At 34.7% G+C, this 19,835-nt stretch overlaps 1 non-coding gene and 1 pseudogene across 1 annotated transcript; one reads left to right on the top strand and one right to left on the bottom strand.

The window, feature by feature from the left end:
• Nucleotides 1–471: 471 nt before the first annotated feature.
• Nucleotides 472–1,074, bottom strand: LOC100778617 (ethylene-responsive transcription factor 5-like; annotated as a pseudogene).
• Nucleotides 1,075–15,738: 14,664 nt separating this feature from the next.
• Nucleotides 15,739–15,845, top strand: LOC112998229 (small nucleolar RNA R71). The gene has a single exon (XR_003263268.1). It is a non-coding gene; the product is annotated as a small nucleolar RNA R71 (small nucleolar RNA).
• The last annotated feature ends 3,990 nt before the right edge of the window (nucleotides 15,846–19,835 follow it).

Below are 19,835 nucleotides of genomic sequence, written 5' to 3'. Positions count from 1 at the left end.
AAAAGTAGTTATGTAATATTTACAAAGTTTCATCCTATTTTCCTATAGTTGAGATATCAGTGAACTTAAGTATCATAAATTTATACATGTCCTTGATCTAGAAGTTCAAAATTTGAAGGTAGTAAAACTCCTTGACAAATTAAAGGTAATTCCTTCTAGAGTAAATATGATAAACTTGCACCTTAGTGGATTGAATTAAAGGTACACTATTAGAAAATAAGCTTTTAATGTTGTCATTTTAACATCAGTTTTATAAAAACTGATGTTAAAAATAACGCGGTGGGATAATTGTAAATAAGTTGAGCTTGTTAACATGAATTTTTAAAAAACCAATGTTGTCTACCAATATTAATATCGATTTTTATAAAAACCGATGTTGTTTGATCAATTGTTAACATCAGTTTCTATAAAAATCGATGTTGTACTATTTCCCAAATTAAAAGTCCTAATTCTATTTCCCTCTCTCACACCTCATAAATCACAAATCTCCCTAAAAAAACTCACATCATGCTCCATTATTTTCTCTTTTTTCACCACCACCTTTTCTTCCTCCACCACCACTTCCTCCTCCTCACGATGATGCTTCCTCTCGCTGTCGGCGGTGATGACGAAGACGGTCTCCACAACGACATTAACTTCAAGGGGGAAGTTGAGGTTGGCCTTGGAGCCATGGAGCCTAAAGATGACTTGGTTGTAGGCCTTATTGGCTTTTATGGTGGTGTCTAAGGTTCTGAGCCAAACCCTAGACCCGCACTTGTTCGGGTCATGGATCTCAACAACGAACTTGCCCCACGGCCATTGCCTGACACCTCGATAGTGCTTTTTCTCTGGTTGGTTCTCTGGTGTCACCACCTCCAAGTTTTGAAATTGGATCCACTTGGTCTTCTTTGGAACAACAATTTGCAGCGACAATTTCTGATTCAATTAAGGCTTCTTCTCAATTGAAATTAGGGTTTCGAGGTTGATTATTAGGGGTTTAAAGTCAAATTCGAAGAGAGGAAATTCAATTTCGGGTTCGAGGAGGTCAGTTAACCGTGCTAGAAACCTAGCTGAAGCATTGGTGGATGAGATCATAGAGGCATGCCTTAGCTTCAAAGTGGAGCATAATAGAGAGCTAAACGAGAACGATTAGAAAGAAAATTCTCTTAGCTACGATCAAGTTGCTTATGTGGCCTTTGATGCTTATTGTGCATTCGTTGTCAGAAGGATCACCATGGCTTGGGAACTCAACAAATAGGTAACTCACTCTTATTCATGCTTAATTCTTTAGAAGCATTATTTTGTTATTCATTATATGTCAAGTTACATCTAGCGTAGTGTATAGTGGTGTGACAGGTGTCAATAGTGCCTACTCTCAAATTTCATCGGTTAACTGGTATTGATGGTGATGAAAGTGATTTCATGATTCATAAGTTTCTGCCACTATTTTTGCTGTATTTTTTCTTTTGTTACGATTGAGAGATAATTTTACAATATAGTGGTGTTTTGATATTTGAAATTTGAACTGTCTGCTGGATTTTGAAAAATTAATTGCGTAGTTCTTGCATACACTTTTTGCATTGGTTCTTTGCAGTGGTGTAGTTCTTCCATTAGTTCTTCTCCTAATTAAAAGCATGCTTGTTATGTATATAATTGGTGTATATATTTTTTGTAGTATTCATAATTATATTTTGGATGTGTTACTTTGATAATGAAAAGGATTGGACTTTGTAGCCTCAAAGTAAGAGACAAACTCAGCTTCCATGGTAGAAGTAGCAGTCAAAGTCTTCTTAATACACCTCCACAAAATAGCTCCACCAACCATCATGAAAATGTACCTAGATGTTGATTTGTGAGAATCAACACAACCAGCAAAGTCTAAGTCTGAATAACCAATCACATCTAGATTTTCTGTCTGTCTGTCTATACATAAGCATGTAATCTTTGGTCCCTTGAAGGTGCCTTATCACTTTCTTTGCAGCTCTCCAGTGGTCAATACCTGAATTACTATGATATCTTCCTAACACTCCAACTGCAAAAGCAATGCCAGACCTTGTGCATACTTAGGCATACATGAGACTTCCAACAACTGAAGCATAAGAAATGTTTTTCATCTGTTCCCTTTCAAAGTCATTCTTTGAGCATTGGTTCAAATTAAACCTATCACCCTTCACAATGGGAGCGACACTTGGTGAACAATCTTTCATTAGAAATCTCTCTAAAATTTTGTTAATGCAGGTTTCTTGTGATAGACCTAAAATACCTTAAGGTCTATCTCTATGAATCTTAATGACAATGACATAAGATACATCACCTATATCCTTCATGTCAAAATTCTTAGAGAGAAATTGTTTCACCTAATGTAGCAAACCCCAATCATTAGCTGCAAGTAAAATATCATTTACATATAAAACAAGGAAACATATTTTACTCCCACTGACCTTGTGGTATATGTATTGATCCATAGGGTTTTCATCAAAACCAAATGAAGAAATTGTCCCATGAAACTTAAGGTACCACTGACGGAAGGCTTGCTTTAAACAATATATAGATTTATTAAGCTTGCAAACCAAATGTTCATCACTGCTAGAGGAGAACCTTCAGGTTGTTTAATATAAACCACCTCCTCTAAATCACCATTAAAAAAGACTGTTTTCACATCCATTTGTTGCAACTCACGATCAAAATGAGCAACTAATGCCAAGATATTATGAAGAAAATCTTTCTTAGATACAGGAAAAAAATCTCTATGTAATTGATTCATTCTTTTTGAGTAAATCCCTTAGGAACAAGTCTTGTCTTGTATCTCTCAATGTTGCCTAATGAATCCCTTTTGGTCTTAAAGACCAATTTACAGTCAATGGCCTTTGCCTCATTAGGCAACTCTACAAGGTTCAAAACTCAGTTACTTTGCATGAAATTCATTTAATCCTTCATGGCATCATACCATAAATTTGACTTTTTACAACTCATGGCTTGATCAAAAGTTTCAGGCTCATTTTCAGTTCCAATATTATAGTCAGGTTCTTACAAATATACAGTATAATCACTAAGAATAGCTAATTTTCTTACTCTAGTAGACCTCTTTAATTTTGCATTAATGTTTTCTTGTGGATCATGTTGTTCAGTTGGTTGTTCATCATTTCAGGAATTCGATGATCAACTTGATCTACTGGATTATCAACAATGGGTTATGGAATGTCAGTCATTTGTTGTTCATCGTCCCTTTGAACTTAAGGGGTATGAATTACAACCAATGTTTCAGTTGATGTGGAAGGTTGAGACTCTATATGATCAATTTCAGAACCTAAGTCTCTCAATTGATCACTCCCACTGATCAATTCATTTTCAAGAAACTTGACATTTCTTGATTCCACAATCCTAACAATATGATATGGACGGTAAAACCTATAACCTTTAGACCTTTTGGCATATCCAATGAAATACCCACTAATAGTCCTCAGGTCAAGTTTCTTTTCTTGTGGGTTATATATTCTCACCTCAGATAAACAACCCCAAACGCGCATATGTTTCAAACTTGATTTCCAACCTTTAAACAACTGAAAAGGTGTCTTTGGGACAACCTTGGTTGGAACATGGTTTAAAATATACATTGCCATCTTTATTACTTCGGCCTACAAGAATTTAGGAAGATTGGAGTTGCTAAGCATACTCCGTACCATGTCAAATAATGTTTGGTTTCTTCTTTCTACAACACCATTTTGATTTGGAGAACCAGGCATAGTGTATTGGGCAACAATCCCATGTTCTTAAAGAAACTTTGCAAAGGGACCAAGTGCTTGTCCATTCTGAGTATATCTGTCATAATATTCTCCACCTGTATCTGATCTTATTATTTTTATTTGCTTGCCACATTGGTTCTCAACTTCAACCTTAAAGACTTTGAAGGCATCCAATGCTTCATTTTTGTTATGAAGCAAATTCATATATCGTGTATAATCATCTATAAAGGTGATAAAATATTTTTGACCATGTGCATCCATACTTGAACAATAAATATTAATATGAATTATTTCTAATATGCTTGAACTCCTATTAGCACCTTTCTTAGACATGTTGGTCTGCTTACCCTTAATGCAGTCCATGCAAGTCTTAAAGTCAACCAAATCTAGAGTATTGAGTACCACATCTTTCACTAATCTTTTAATCCTCTCAATGGAGATATGTCCTAATCTCTGGTGCCATAACATAGAGGAATTCTCATTAATATTACACCTTTTAATACAAGTTTGAACATGCATTGAAGTATAAGTGGCATAATTTTGTAAACCAAGAAGATAAAGACCATCAGACAAGATATCATTCACAACACATTCAAAATTATAAAATAAGTCAAACGATGTGTCTTTAAAATTAAAGGAATATCCAAAAGGTATGAGTCTAGAAACAAAAATCAAGTTTCAAGAAAAACTTGGCACATAAAAGGTCATTTCTAATTTCAAAATAAAGCCATTACTTAAAGTAAAAATACAAGTTCTAATAGCCTCCACAGGTGAGCCTAGCTTATTGCTTGATAAAATGCTTTGCTCACTTCCTATTGGTTTCCTTAGGTTTTGCATACCTTGTAAAGAATTTGCAATATGGATTATAGATCCAGAATTAATCCACCAGGTGTTAATATTAACACTAGCCATATTAGATTCATAACATACTAATGAGATTGAATTACTTTTCTTCTCAAGCCATTTCTGGAATTTGGGGCAATTCTTCTTCATGTGTCCCTTCTTACAAAAAAAAACACTTTGTCAACTTCTTAATATTAGCTAAAGTTGGTATTTTACCATTCCCCTTTAGATTAGTTTGAGATTTAGTTGTTTTGTTCTCCCCACAAGCAGCTGTCAGCAATGCACACTCACCCATATCCATTATAAGCATTTCTTCTTCTTGAACACACATGGTCATTAATTCATTGATAGACCATTTGTCCTTATGTGTGTTGTAGGAAATCTTAAACGACCCATATTCTGGTGGAAGGGTGTTCAGGTGCACCAGGAAAGACTCAAACATATCAACCTCTAGTTTCTTAAGTTGAGCTGAAATATCTCACATTTGCATTATGTATTCACGCATACCTTTCACACTGGTGAGCCGGAGAGAGGAGAACTTGATGATCAGGGTAGTTGCTAAAGCCTTATCTGAAGTGATGAACTGGTCATCAATAGCCTTAAGTAAGTCTTGGACCTTTTCATGCTGGTTGACAGAACCACGTACCCCAGCACAAATTTTGGTCTTAATGAACATCACGCTGAGTCGGTTGGATCGCTCCCACCACTCATATAGTGTAACAACAACTTGGCTATACTTTCATCAGTGATTGCAGGTGGTTTGTCTTTCCTTATAGCATAGTCTATGTTCATCCACCCCAATTGCAAAAGAATTATCTCCTTCCATATCTTATAGTTATCTCCTTTGAGTTCGAGAACATCACATTGAATATTAGAAAAACTAATAGTTTGAGAAGATGCAAAAATCCCAAGGCTTATGCCAAAATTTGAGGCATATTAATCTTAATTGTATGTTTTACCAGTGTAAACGTACTTGGAAATTGAATCTTGTGACGTAAAAATTGCATGTGGGCTAAATTTTTAATTCAATTAGATACAATTATAGTTTATGATATAATAATAAAATTACATACTCAAATTCATGCTTTATGGGTACAACATGAAAATAATTCATTTTTCTATCGCAAATATTTACTTTATGATAAAACTAGCAAATTATACATACCTCATGATCCATGTAGGTAAACCATGAAAAAAATATGCATTCTATCCCAATTAATTATACAAATATAATAAAAATTCCTGTGGGATGAAATTTATTATATAAAGTACAATTAATCACAATATTATGCCTATTTCCTTATATGATCTTTAAACAACTTAATATTTAATTTTAATCAAATTATAGATGTTGTGGCTAATCCATAATTAATCAAAATTATAAAGATCACTTAGACATAAAACATAATCATATGAGACTAAATCATATTGTGTACTTAAAAATCAAGATATAATACAATGATGAATAAAATTCTCTTATATAATTGCAGAATTGAAACATAATATTATACATTTGATTTCATATATATATATATATATATATATATATATATATATATATATATATATATATATGCGTATAATAAACTTTTCCAAAATATATTCATGCATAAAACAAATCAAAACTATAGAAATTGAAAAAACAAACAAAAACACATAAGCATATAACATATGAAAAAATATATATCAAAGAACCATAAATGGTTCAATGGCTCATCTGACGTCCAGTAGCGGGTCAATCCAACCCATATACATAACCGGTCGGTTCTCACTCATTTGGGCATCGTTTTGCATGTTTGAAAAGCCAAAAAACAAGGAAATCAACAAAAATAATGATTTCTAATCTTAATTTTAACAAACAAGGCTCGAAACACCAAAAATGAAATTAGATAAAAAAATACCAAAAATTGAAAATGGACAAGGCAACGACAATTGAGGCTCTGATACCAAATGTATGACCAAACTATGAAACCTATGATGTAACAAACAACAAAACGAAACACAGGTCACTAACAAATATGGAAAAGAAAATCAAAATATACCTCTAGCCATTGCCATGAAAGAGCTGCTTTGTTTTGGTTCTTCCAAGCTCTCACTCTCTCTCTATAGATGGTGTATCAAATGAAAATGAAAGATGTAAGCTTAGGGACCAAACACATGCTCTATATATAGGCATTCTAGCATCAAGAATGCATTTAGTAGTCATTACCACCAATTAATTGTCATTACCACCCATTAGTAGTCATTACCACCTATTAGTAGTCATTCAATATTAGGCTTTTCAACTCCAAAACTGATGGAGCACTTGACCTTCCAAAATGTACAAACCAACTTTATAAAATTTATTACATGCCACTCTTCTGTTTCACATATCCTTAGGACTAAAGGACTGAACTGCATAAGCAGAGAGAAATTTTGTTGCAACTCTATTTTTTTCACTCTTTGTTGTTTGACAATGTAGAATGATAGCCTGAGTAAAACTACTAGCAGCTTACAAGTAAGTTCTTCGATTTGGAGAGATGTGAGTGAAATTTTTTCTCGGTTCTCATTTGAAAAGGATGATGAAGAAGCTCTAAAGTTTTTAGATGCTTTTATTGAACATGGAGCTTTTTTATTCTATCCCTTCCAGTTTACTAAAAAATATGGTGCTGATAATTTACAAATTTCTACTTCTTATGATAGATAATTTATAAATTTGAAATTTTTGTTGATTCTCGGGCCATAATAATCATTTCTTGTCATGACTTGGGATCTCCATTACAATCATTAGATGTAGTATTTGAGGACATAACTACCATTTTAATTATCTCTACATATCTTAAACTTATTCAAGGTATGGTGTTCTTTTATATCATCAATTGGCATTGAAGTTTGTTTAATTAGATTAAACAAATAAAAGTAAACTTGTTAATATGGTTTTAGTGAACCATATTCACATTGAATTAGTATTATAACCATTAACTAGTAGGCAAGTAATTTGTTTAATGTTTTCAATGTAATTTGAAGCTTTTAAGGTGATTCTTTAGTCTTTTGTATGGTCTTATTTTATCTTTGCAGAGTAGTGATCAGGAAGCTCCAAAGAAGTTATTTGCTATAAATGACAAGTCTGAAGTGAAGGTGATAACCCAGTTAGATTGATGTGTTTCCCTTTTTATGATTTGAATTTTTATTTTATGTCTTTTTGTCTTAACTTGTTTGCATTATTAAGAGTAATTAAAATTTGTTTCCTTTTGAATTTTGTCCTAACTTATTCACACTGGTTGTGTGTGTTACACTTCTTTAATAGGTTAATAAAGCAGTGGCAGATGTACGAAATGAACTGCAAGCGACTAAAGAACATGATTCAAAGAGATTAAAGAGAACACACTATGAAAGAGTTTGTGGTGTATCAAATACTAAAGGTTAGATAAAAAATATTGTATATCTTAGAAAAAGAGTAAGTGAAGGGTGGCTTCATGCTTCTTGTTAAGAAGGTTTTAAAATTTTTGCCAACATATTGTATTTAGTATTTCTCGATTGTTGTTGATATAGTAACATGCAGTTCATTATCTTTGTTATTCCATTCTAGTTTCTAGATTTCTTGATCTTGAATGAAGATATTGTAACCAATATTAGAATTTTGGATTTGATAAAGAAATATATTTCAGAAACTTTTTTTTTGTAATTATATGAAAATGAGAGTGTTACTTGATATTCTTAAGTAAACGTCTCGCTACTAGAAAATAAGCTTTTAACATCGATTATTAAGGACTTTCAACATTAGTTACTAATTGAGGTTAAAACTATCGATGTTTAAAGTATTAACGTTAACATCAGATTTAGAAAATAGATGTTAAACTAAACTACACAACATCGGTTTTCTAAAAAATTGATGTTGTATAGTAAGAAATAACAAAAAAATGTAAAATATGTACAAACCAACATCGGTTTTTAGAATCCACAATTGTATAACAGAGATGCTCAAACATTGATCACCATGTGCTATTTCAGACAAAACTTCATGCTTTATGTAGAAGGGGAAGTTATCATTTTTCACCCCAAACACGGTAGCATCCCACGACACCTACAACAGCTTGAGGAAAAGCTGTGGGATAGTCAATGCCATCAGGTATAGGGGATCGACATTAGGATCCAACCTATCTACAGGTTTCATTGGTCCCTCAGCTCCCTGTTTATCCTACACAGTTAATAAACATAAGTGAATGACAATCAAAACTTTATTTGTAACAAATCATTTTTTAATAATTCTTAAAAACAAAAAAAATGAAATACCTGTTCTAAAACAGACTTTACAAGATGTGTCAGTCAAGCAAGGAAAGTTTTAAGTGCTTGCCCCACTAACTGAACCTCTTGAGTAGGTACAAGAACGTGAGCATCAGCATCTTGAACTTCCTTAGCATCGATCTTCACTTAACCATTGGTCAAAGGAACATTGTGGATGATCATCGACCCCTCATAAACTTTTCCAAGGGCAACTAGTCGGGGAGGATTTTGATTGACATAAAACCCATATTTCTTTGAGTCGTCCGTGTTTCGGTCCTGCCCCGAGGGATCAATGCAACTTTCCTTTGTGCTTGTTGGATCAAGTGGTCTCGAAATAATTAAGAAAGAGGGGTTGAATTAATTATGAACGTGTCTTGACTAATTAAAAATTTATCCTTCTTAATGTTACTAGATTCAATTAGGCTTTACTACTAAGTTATGAGAAAGTAAAGAATAAAAAACAATAATTTAGACAAAAGAAAACTGGAAATAAAAAGTACACAACGGAAATTAAAGAGTGTAGGGAAGAAAAAGACAAACACAAGATTTATACTGGTTCAGAAACAACCCGTACCTACATCTAGTCCCCAAGCAACCACCGGTTCTTGAGATTTCCAATAACCTTGTAAAATCCTTTACAAGCAAAGATCCACAAGGGATGTACCTTCCCTTGTTCTCTTTGAACAACCAAGTGGATATACGCTACACCTGAACTGATCCACAAGAGAAGTACCCTCTCTTGTTCTCAATATCACAACCCAAGTAGATGTACGCTCTACTTGTACCACAAAGGATGCACGCTCCAATGTGTTAAGACAAAGAATTCTTAGGTGGTTAGTCCCTTGAATCTTTGTAAGGGGAAACAAAAGATATCTCAGGCGGTTAGTCCTTTGAAATCATTTGTTTAAAGGGAAAGGGAAAAATCAAAAGAATTCTCAGGCGATTAGTCCTTTGAATCTTTTGTCAAGAGGGGCAAGGGAGAATCAAAAGAATTCTTAGGCGGTTAGTGATTGAGGCCTTACCTGAATCAAATAAACATTAAAATGTAGTAACTAGGAAGTGATCCTAGGTCGTTTCCCAATGAGCAATGATAAACCAAACGTTCATAACAGATAGTAGGAAATAGTAACAAATTGGGGGGGGGGATTGTTTGCTTTTGTAAATTAAATAGCGAGTAAAATTGAATTAGAAAAATATCAGAATTAAAACACGTTGCTTCCCCTTGATTCACAAGCAAGTCTCTTATCCTAGGTTACGAGAGTTTATCCTTTATCAGTTCAACCACTTATTCCAACCCTAAATTAAATTACTAAGCGAAATTTAACATAAGGCATTCATTATGTGATTAAGCAACACATACACCAATTACTCATAAACAATCATTAAGCATGAACGTAAATTAAGCGCAGAGACAATTAATCAAGCACTAAGCATGCATGAATTAATAGCAACAAATTTAGAGTAATTAGTGAAGAGGAAAAACTGAACAAAATTTAACAGTAATAATAGAACCTCAAAGAGAACTGTGCTTGATCCTTAAGAGAAAGCAACGCTGGGAACTTAGCCTTCCATTAATCAATAGATAACGAACTTATAAATTGAAGAACGAAATGTTATTGCTATTGGAATTGCAAAACGAAAAAAAAATGTCTCAAAGAAAAAGCCTAAAACTAGGAAACGAAAATAGGGGAGAGAGAAGAGAGAGAGAGAGAGAGAGAGAGAAGAGAGGGCCTAAACTAGAACCTTGGTACTGTTATATAGTTTTCCAGCCCCCAAAGCTTACAAATCTATTTTAAATCCAAGCCCAAAAATAAAATAAAATAAAATCTAGATAAGATAAGATAAGATCTAGATGAAATAATATCTAGATGAGATCAAATCTAAATAATATCTAGATAAGATAAGATAAGATCTAATTTTGTAGAATAAAATAGTCTGCCCTCTTCAAGTCCAAGCCCAATTCTGGATTCAAGCTCAATGCTTCATTAATTCCTGAAATTAGATTAAAAACATCAAATTAGCTGAATGGGCCCAAATAATAAAACTGCCTAATTAATTTGACAATTAAGACTAATCAGTAATTAAAATGGTGTAAAAAGGGTTAAGAAATAGGAGAAAATAATGGCACATCAAAACCCCCCCATACTTAGCCTTTTGCACTCCTGGGCAAAATGAAATAAAGAACAAAATCCAAGGATATCAAAGAGAGACAAACAAAAACATTTACATATTTCTCAATGAACATCAAGGAATGAAAGGAATGGGTAACATCTAACATGAAGAGATCCAAAGAGTCAAGACATTCGTGAAAATCATCCAAGCAACCCAATCATGGCAAAGTAGTAAATCTGCTGAATATTGAAAAGTGATAAAGCCTCACAAGATATACACTCTATCTCTCAAGTGTCTAGGCTATTGTTTACTCTTGAAGCACCCATGAAAACAAACACCACATAGACTTGGCAAGATTCTAAAATTGACAATCAACCCATAAACACAAGCACATGAGGATCAAAAGGTCTTTTAAGGTTGTAATGGGGCCAAGGACAAGGTAGGGAAAAATATGGAATAAGTAGTTAAATCCCAAAGGAATAGAGGAGCAATGGGGAATAAGTGGAAATTAAGCACAAGTAGTAAACTCAAACCCTCTAATATCAACAAAATCAACCAAGGCTCCCAAATCAAGTCCTCATAACAAGACCTCATTTATTCAACTTCACTTCTTTTCTTCTTTTTTTTTTATTGAACACTACGAAATTGAAGAATTTGTAGAAATTGAAATTTTTTTTTGATATTTTTTAGATTGAACAGTACGAAATTGAAGATTAAAGAAAGAACTAGGCAATATATATATACATCAAGCATGGCCAAAATAGAACATTAAGCATGGCCAAAAATCATATCTTCCAATGAAACATACCCCCCCTCCCCCCCACACTTATTCCCAAAACAATTCCAAAGCTCCAAAATTCCTTAAGGGTAAGGTGATATCATGGTTTTTCACTTAAGGCTTGTAATGAGCTTCAAAACAAAGAAAGGGGAACATAGGCTCAAAGGGGCTATCAAAGGAATTAATTCAAGGTAAGTCCACTTGGCTAGAAGCTTATATGAACAAAATTGCCTAAATCATTTCCAAATATGCATGTGAATTAGGATGCATCAACAAGAATCAAGCCAAGGCTATTGTGCAAGCAATCAATAGGGAAAAACACACCAAAAGATTATGATGATGGATGGCTCAAATTCTCACAAAGGTAAACTTATCACTTTCAAATTGAGCTTTCAAAACTATCATGACATGTAGAGGAAAAACAAGGATTTCAAATCACAAAATGTCAAGAGACTTTTATTTTCAGAACAATTACCCATTTCTTGAACATATCCTATAATTCAAAGAAAAATATGCAAAGTTGTACATGCAAACAGAATTGACCTAAAATATTAAACTAGAAACCCAACAAAACTAACAAAACTAAAAAATTTAACGCAAACAAAACTAACAAAACTAGCAAAACCAAAACCAAAGAACACTCCCCCCATACTTAAACAACACATTGTCCTCAATGTAGCACAATTAAAAGATTAAAAGCAATTAAACCATCAAATAGAATCGGACAAATGTAATAAAAGTAAAGGAGGAGATAGGAAAAGAAAAACTCCCTAAGTCATGGTGGAAAAGAAGCTGAAGTAAGGAGATCTTTTGAGCAAGGACAACCCCCAATGTGTAATTGGATGCATCGCACATTAGCTCAAATGGGGCTGTCCAATCAGGTGCCTGAATGATAAGGGTGGTAGTCAGTGCTCTTTTGAAGCAATGAAAAGCCTCTTTGCATTTATCATTAAAGTCAAACTCCACCTCTTTTTGCAACAAGTTGGATCCTGCATGTAGAATCCTGCATGACCAAGAAAAGATCGCACCTCTCGCACGTAAGAGGGGTAAGGCAATTGTTAAATAACAGAAATTTTTGCAGGATCTACTTCAATGCCCTTATTGGAAATAATGTGGCCTAAAACTATACCTTGCTCAACCATAAAATGACATTTTTCAAAATTTAGAACAAGGTTAGTTTCGATGCATCTATGCAAAACTTTTTCCAGACTATCCAAACAAACATCAAAAGAGGATCCATATACAGTGAAATCATCCATAAACACCTCAATGCAATTTTCTAAAAAATCACTAAAAATACTAATCATGCACCACTGGAAGGTACCAGGGGCATTGCATAGGCCGAAAGGCATCCTCCTGTAGGCAAAAGTGTCAAAGGGGCAGGTGAATGTGGTCTTTTCCTGATCCTCAAGAGCAATAGTGATTTGCATATAACCAGAAAAACCATCAAGGAAACAATAGTGAGATTTACTTGCCAGGCGTTCAAGCATCTGGTCAATGAATGGCAGTGGAAAATGGTCATTTTTGGTAACCTGGTTTAGCCTCCTATAGTCAATGCAGACTCTCCAACTGTTCTGCACCCGAGTAGGAATTAGCTCCCCCTTCTCATTTTTTATCACGGTGAGGTTGGTTTTCTTCGGGACTACCTGGACGGGACTCACCCATTGGCTGTCAGAGATAGGATAAATGATTCCAGCTTGCAAAATCTTGGTTACCTCCTTCTTCACTACATCAAGAATCACCGGGTTGAGTCTTCTTTGTGGATGTCTTACTGGTTTAGCCCCATCTTCTAAATTTATTCGATGCATACATGTGGATAGGCTAATACCAGGAATGTCTGCCAGGGTCTAGCCTATAGCCTTCTTATGCTTCTTGAGAACTGATAACAGCTTCTCCTCTTGCTCATCAACAAGGGAGGCAGATATAATTACTGGAAAACTTTTGCTATCATCCAAGTAAGCATATTTTAAATTTGATGGCAAAGGCTTCAATTCTGATGTGGGCAGCTGGATAGTGGTAGAAAGAGATGGTTTCTCAACCTGTACCTCATAAAGAAAGTTAGAGGTATGTGTACTTCCTGAAACATGGTAAGTTCTATCTGACTCTATAAAATCAATCTCACGAGGTAAAACATCACCAGACATGTAATCAATATCAAATTCAGGTTCACTCTCAGCATCAAATTCAGACATATGATCAAGTGCAAATTTAGATTCAATGCATGAAGAGTGACAGGCATGCAGATTAGAATGAAGATCAGTCATGTATTCATCAACAATATGGTCTATTATTTCAACACGAAATACAGAAAGATCTTCAGATGGGTGTTTCATAGCATCAAGAATATTAAAATGAACAGTTATATCACCAAACTCCATAGATAGTGTGCCTACATATACATCTATCTTAGTTCTAGCAGTTTTCATAAAAGGTCTGCCTAGAATGATGGGAACTGATCCTTTAGAAAATCCCTCCTCCATATTTAAAATATAAAAATCAACAGGGAAAATCAACTCACCAACTTTAACTAAGACATCCTCTATGAAACTAGCAGGATAGGCAACACTTCTATTAGCTAAATGAATTACCACATCAGTTGACTGCAAAGGACCTAGAGATAGAGAATTAAAAATAGACAGAGGCATAACACTAACAAAAGCTCCTAAATCTAGCATGGCATTGTCAAACTTATTATTCCCAATAATACAAGGTATGTTGAATGTACCTTGATCTTTACATTTTTCAGGGATTTGGGGAACAGATTTACCAATCAATGTGGAGACATTTCTGCCCATACTAATTCTTTCACTTCCTTTAAGCTTCCGCTTATTAGTGCACAACTCCTTCAAGAATTTAGCATATCTTGGAATTTGCTTTATTGCATCCAGCAGAGGTATGTTTACCTCTACTTTCCTAAATGTTTCCAAGATCTCCTTCTCTGCCTCTTCCATTTTTTTGTTGGAAATTGCTCTTGGAGGGAATGGAAGAGGGATATGCTGCTTCTCTTTAGATTCACCTACATAGAAATTGTTAGGTAACTTACTCTTTAAATTTTTGTCATCATCTTTTTCTGGAGTAGAGTGAGGTTGGGCAGGTTCATTAGCGGATGAGGAAGATGCTACTGGTTAAGGTCCTTGACACTGTTTTCCTGACCTCAATGTAATGACACTCACATTTTTGGGATTCTGGACAGATTGAGAAGGTAATCTATCAGAATTCTGGGACTGTTGTTGATTTAACTGTGTAGCCAATTGTCCTATCTGATTAGTTAAGCTCTGAATGGAGGCTCTGGTCTCTTGTTGAAACTGCATGTTTTGCATAGTCATTTGCCTCACAAGTTCTTCAAGGGAAGGTTGCGGAGGGGCCTCAACTGTTTGCTGTTTCTGGGGTTGTTGCTGTTGTTGTTGCTGGATTGGTGGAGGAACGTATGGTCTACTTGGGCTAGCAACATTTTGAAAATAAGGTTGTTGTTGCTGCTGTTGTGAAGGATTTGACCATCTAAGTTTGGGATGATTCCTCCACCCGGGATTGTACCTATTGCTGGAGAGGTCATAACTGTTCTGTTGTGGCTGATTTTGCTGTTGAGGTTGAGGAGGTCTGTTGTAGATGTTTGTAGCATAAGCTTCAGGCTGTTCAATTGCTTCAGATTGTTGCATAGAAGGGCAAAGGTCTGTGTGGTGGTCGGCAAAGGAGCATAAACCACAGAGTCTGGTGACAGGTGCAGACTTTTGATTCATGACCAGTTGGGTTACCAGGTTAACCAAGGCATCTTGTTTACCTTCAAGCTTCTTAGTCTCACCTGATGAAGATGAATTCGTGGCTACTTCATGCACTCCTCTAATGAAAATAGCATCATTTCTGGCACTAAATTGCTGGGAGTTGAAAGCCATCTTCTCAATTAAATTTCTGGCTTCAGCAGGGGTCATGTCTCCAAGGGCTCCACCACTGGCAGTATCTATCATACTTCTCTCCATGTTGTTGAGTCCTTCATAAAAATATTAGAGAAGAAGCTGCTCAGAAATCTGGTGGTGAGGGCAACTAGCACATAATTTTTTAAATCTCTCCTAGTATTCGTATAGGCTCTCTCCACTGAGTTGTCTAATGCCTGAAATATCTTTTCTGATGGTCGTGGTCCTAGAAGCAGGGAAAATTTTTTCTAAGAATACTCTCTTGAGGTCATCCCAGCTCGTGATGGACCTTGGAGCAAGGTAATATAGCGAGTCTTTTGCCACTCCCTCTAAAGAATGAGGAAAGACCTTCAGAAATATGTGATCCTCCTGGACATCTGGTGGTTTCATGGTGGAGCAAACAATGTCAAATTCTTTCAAATGTTTGTGCGGGTCTTCACCTGCAAGGCCATGAAACTTTGGAAGCAAATGAATCAGTCCAGTCTTAAGAACATATGGGACATCCTCATCAGGGTATTGGATGCACAAGCTTTCGTAGGTGAAATCAGGTGCAGCCATTTCCCTTAGAGTCCTCTCACGAGGTGGAGGTTGTGCCATGTTCTCAGAATGTGCAAAATCAGAATGTTCAAAACTATAATGTTCAAAATCACCAATAACAAAATGCTCAGGATGCTCAAAAGGTACTAAATGTTGTCTAACTAATCTATGAAATGTCCTATCTATCTCAGGATCAAAGGGTTGTAAGTCAGATGGATTCCCTCTAGTCATACACTACATTCAGCATGCAAAACTAGTTACCTTCTTCTGCAAGTAACAATGTAGGTTTGAACTACAGCTACCATTAAATGATATCCAAATGACTTGAAATTTTGTGAGCAACCTTATAAAATGATGAGAAGATAGCACAAAATATTTCAAATGAAAATTCGAAGTCTAACTATATAAGCTAAAAATGATAAGTTAAGAAAAATAAGAGAATAATACTTGGAAAATAAAAAACTTTTGACAGAATTGCAATTTTTGGAAGAAGGAGACCTCAGCCGTCCTACTGGCTGGCTGCTACGGCATGGGAAATTTTTTTCTACCCCAAATATATAATAATAGTCATTCTGATACCCGGAGCAAAAGTTATGGTCGTTTAAAGTTTTGACAAAAATCAAATTTGCTACTTTTTTGGAACTTTCAAATCTGACCAAACTAAGGGCTCCATCTATTTTCCCCACAAAATATGGATCAAAAGAAGTGACCACAAAAAAATTCAGCCAAAAATAACAACTCTAGCTATCAAAACAAAAAAGTGGTCGCTAAATCCGTCGCAAAGCACTATTCACAGCAAACACCAAAACTGAAACAGGGGAAGCGTTGAACAGCAAAACTAAAACAAAACACACAAATTTGGGGGGGGGGGGGGTTGTTAGCTTTTGTAAATTAAATAGCGAGTAAAATTGAATTAGAAAAATATCAGAATTAAAACACGTTGCTTCCCCTTGATTCACAAGCAAGTCTCTTATCCTAGGTTACGGGAGTTTATCCTTTATCAGTTCAACCACTTATTCCAAGCCTAAATTAAATTACTAAGCGAAATTTAACATAAGGCATTCATTATGTAATTAAGCAACACATACACCAATTACTCATAAACGATCATTAAGCATGAACATAAATTAAGCGCAAAGACAATTAATCAAGCACTAAGCATGCATGAATTAATAGCAACAAATTTAGAGTAATTAGTGAAGAGCAAAAACTGAATAGAATTTAACAGTAATAATAGAACCTCAAAGAGAACTGCGCTTGATCCTCAAGAGAAAGCAACGCTGGGGACTTAGCTTTCCATTAATCAATAGATAACGAACTTATAAATTGGAGAACGAAATTTTATTGCTACTGGAATTGCAAAACAAAAAAAATGTCTCAAAGAAAAAGCCTAAAACTAGGAAATGAAAATAGGGGAGAGAGAAGAGAGGGCCTAAACTAGAACCTTGGTGCTGTTATATAGTTTTCCAGCCCCCAAAGCTTACAAATCTATTTTAAATCTAAGCCTATAAATAAAATAAAATAAAATCTAGATAAGATAAGATAAGATCTAGATGAAATAATATCTAGATGAGATCAAATCTAAATAATATCTAGATAAGATAAGATCTAATTTTGTAGAATAAAATAGTTTGCCCTCTTCATGTCCTAGCCTAATTCTGGATTCAAGCCCAATGCTTCATTAATTTTTGAAATTAGATTAAAAGCATCAAATTAGCTGAATTGGCCCAAATAATAAAACTGCCTAATTAATTTGACAATTAAGACTAATCAGTAATTAAAATGGTGCAAAAAGGGTTAAGAAATAGGAGAAAATAATGGCACATCAATTAGTCCCTTGAATCTTTGTAAGCGGAAACAAAAGATATCTCTGGCGGTTAGTCCTTTGAAATCTTTTGTTTAAAGGGAAAGGGAAGAATCAAAAGAATTCTCAAGCGGTTAGTCCTTTGAATCTTTTGTCAAGAGGGGGAAGGGAGAATCAAAAGAATTCTCAGGCGGTTAGTCCTTTGAAATCTTTTGTCAAGAGGAAAAAGGGATGAATCAAAAGAATTCTCAGGCGGTTAGTCCTTTGAATCTTTTGGCAAGAGGGAGAAGGTAGAAAAAGATAGCACCCTTTTTTTTCTGCAAAATTTCCACTTGCAGAAAAAACAAAGTTTAGAAAGCTTTTTGGCAAAGAAAAAGCAATGGGCAATGGTTAGAGAAAGATTTTGAAAAAGGATTGTTTGGAAGGATATCATATATGTCTTTTGAATGTGTGCCAAAGTCATGCTTTTATAGACTCTTCATGTCTGGTCAAAGAAACCATTGGAAAAGTTGTGACTTTAGAGAAAACCATGTCAAGAGTTATAACTCTTAACTTTATCTTCAAAACTGTTCACTGGTAATCGATTACCACAAAGGTGTAATCGATTACACAATGCATTTTATGAAAAGTTGTGACTCTTCACAATTGGATTTGAATTCCAACGTTCAGATTCACTTGTAATCGATTACATTAGTAATCGATTACACTATTTGAAAAACATTTAGGAACGTTAAAAATCATTTGAAAACATTTTGAAAACCAAACTGGTCATTGGTAATCGATTACTGATAATTGGTAATTGATTACCAGAGAGTAATCACTCCGGTAACTTAGAAAATTAGAGAAAATTCTTTTGTAAAACAAAACTGTGCTATTTGGTTTTTGAAAAAAAATCTTTTAATACTTATCCTATATGAAGGCTTGACTTGTTGCTTCTTGATTTCTTCTCTTGAATCTTGAATCTTGGATTGTATTCTTGATGTTTGATCTTGAAGTCTTGAATCAATCACTTGGGCTTTTGGCATCATCAAAATTGCTTGGTTTATCATCATGAAACTTGCTTCTACAATCTCCCCTTTTTTTATGATGACAAACCTGAAATCAAGAAATGCATATAAGCTCTATCTTTTAATCGATCACTCACATAATTCTCCCCCTTTGTTTTTGAGTTTAAGCTTTACTTGAAAATAAGTTATTTAATTATATGAGTTCTTGATTTAATCCCAATTTCTCTCCCCCTTTGGCATCAACAAAAAGCCAAAGTGCGTATAGAGACATAAAATAATACATTCACTCATAATCATTCAAGCAAGGAAGACAATAATGCATACATAAACTAAGCAAGGATGATAATAATTCATTCATAAACTATAATATAATTTCAGATACTTTAGAGAGTCATCCAAGATAACCAAATTAAAACAACTAAATTAGAAAGTAACATACTAATAAGTGTTTCAAAACATAGCCAAATACACTGCTAGAAATCAAAATACTAATAATAATAATAATAATGTCTAAATTTATGGTGGTGGTGGAGGTAAATCAAAGCAGTCGCGAATAATGGTGACATCTTCTTCAACCTTTGCAATCTGAGTTCATCTCCTCGAATCATGTGTTCACTTGACTTTCCAAAGAGTCAAACCTCTCACCAACACAGGTTTGAAGTCCATCAAACCTATCCAAATTACTCTGAAGGAGAGAAGAGTCCCCTTCAACCAGTAAGTGTCCTTCATCATCATTTGGTTGAGCACCCTTTTTTACCCAAGAGCCATCACGCTTTTTGCGGTAACCAAAGGAGGCAACCACATCAGCACCGATTAAGAAAGATCTCTTGATTGGAACATAGGGTTCAAAATCAAGAGGGA

The sequence above is a fragment of the Glycine max genome, chromosome 10, assembly GCF_000004515.6.
Source record: "Glycine max cultivar Williams 82 chromosome 10, Glycine_max_v4.0, whole genome shotgun sequence".
In the NCBI taxonomy this organism is placed as follows: Eukaryota; Viridiplantae; Streptophyta; class Magnoliopsida; order Fabales; family Fabaceae; genus Glycine; species Glycine max.
This window is presented reverse-complemented; position numbering and strand designations above follow the sequence as displayed.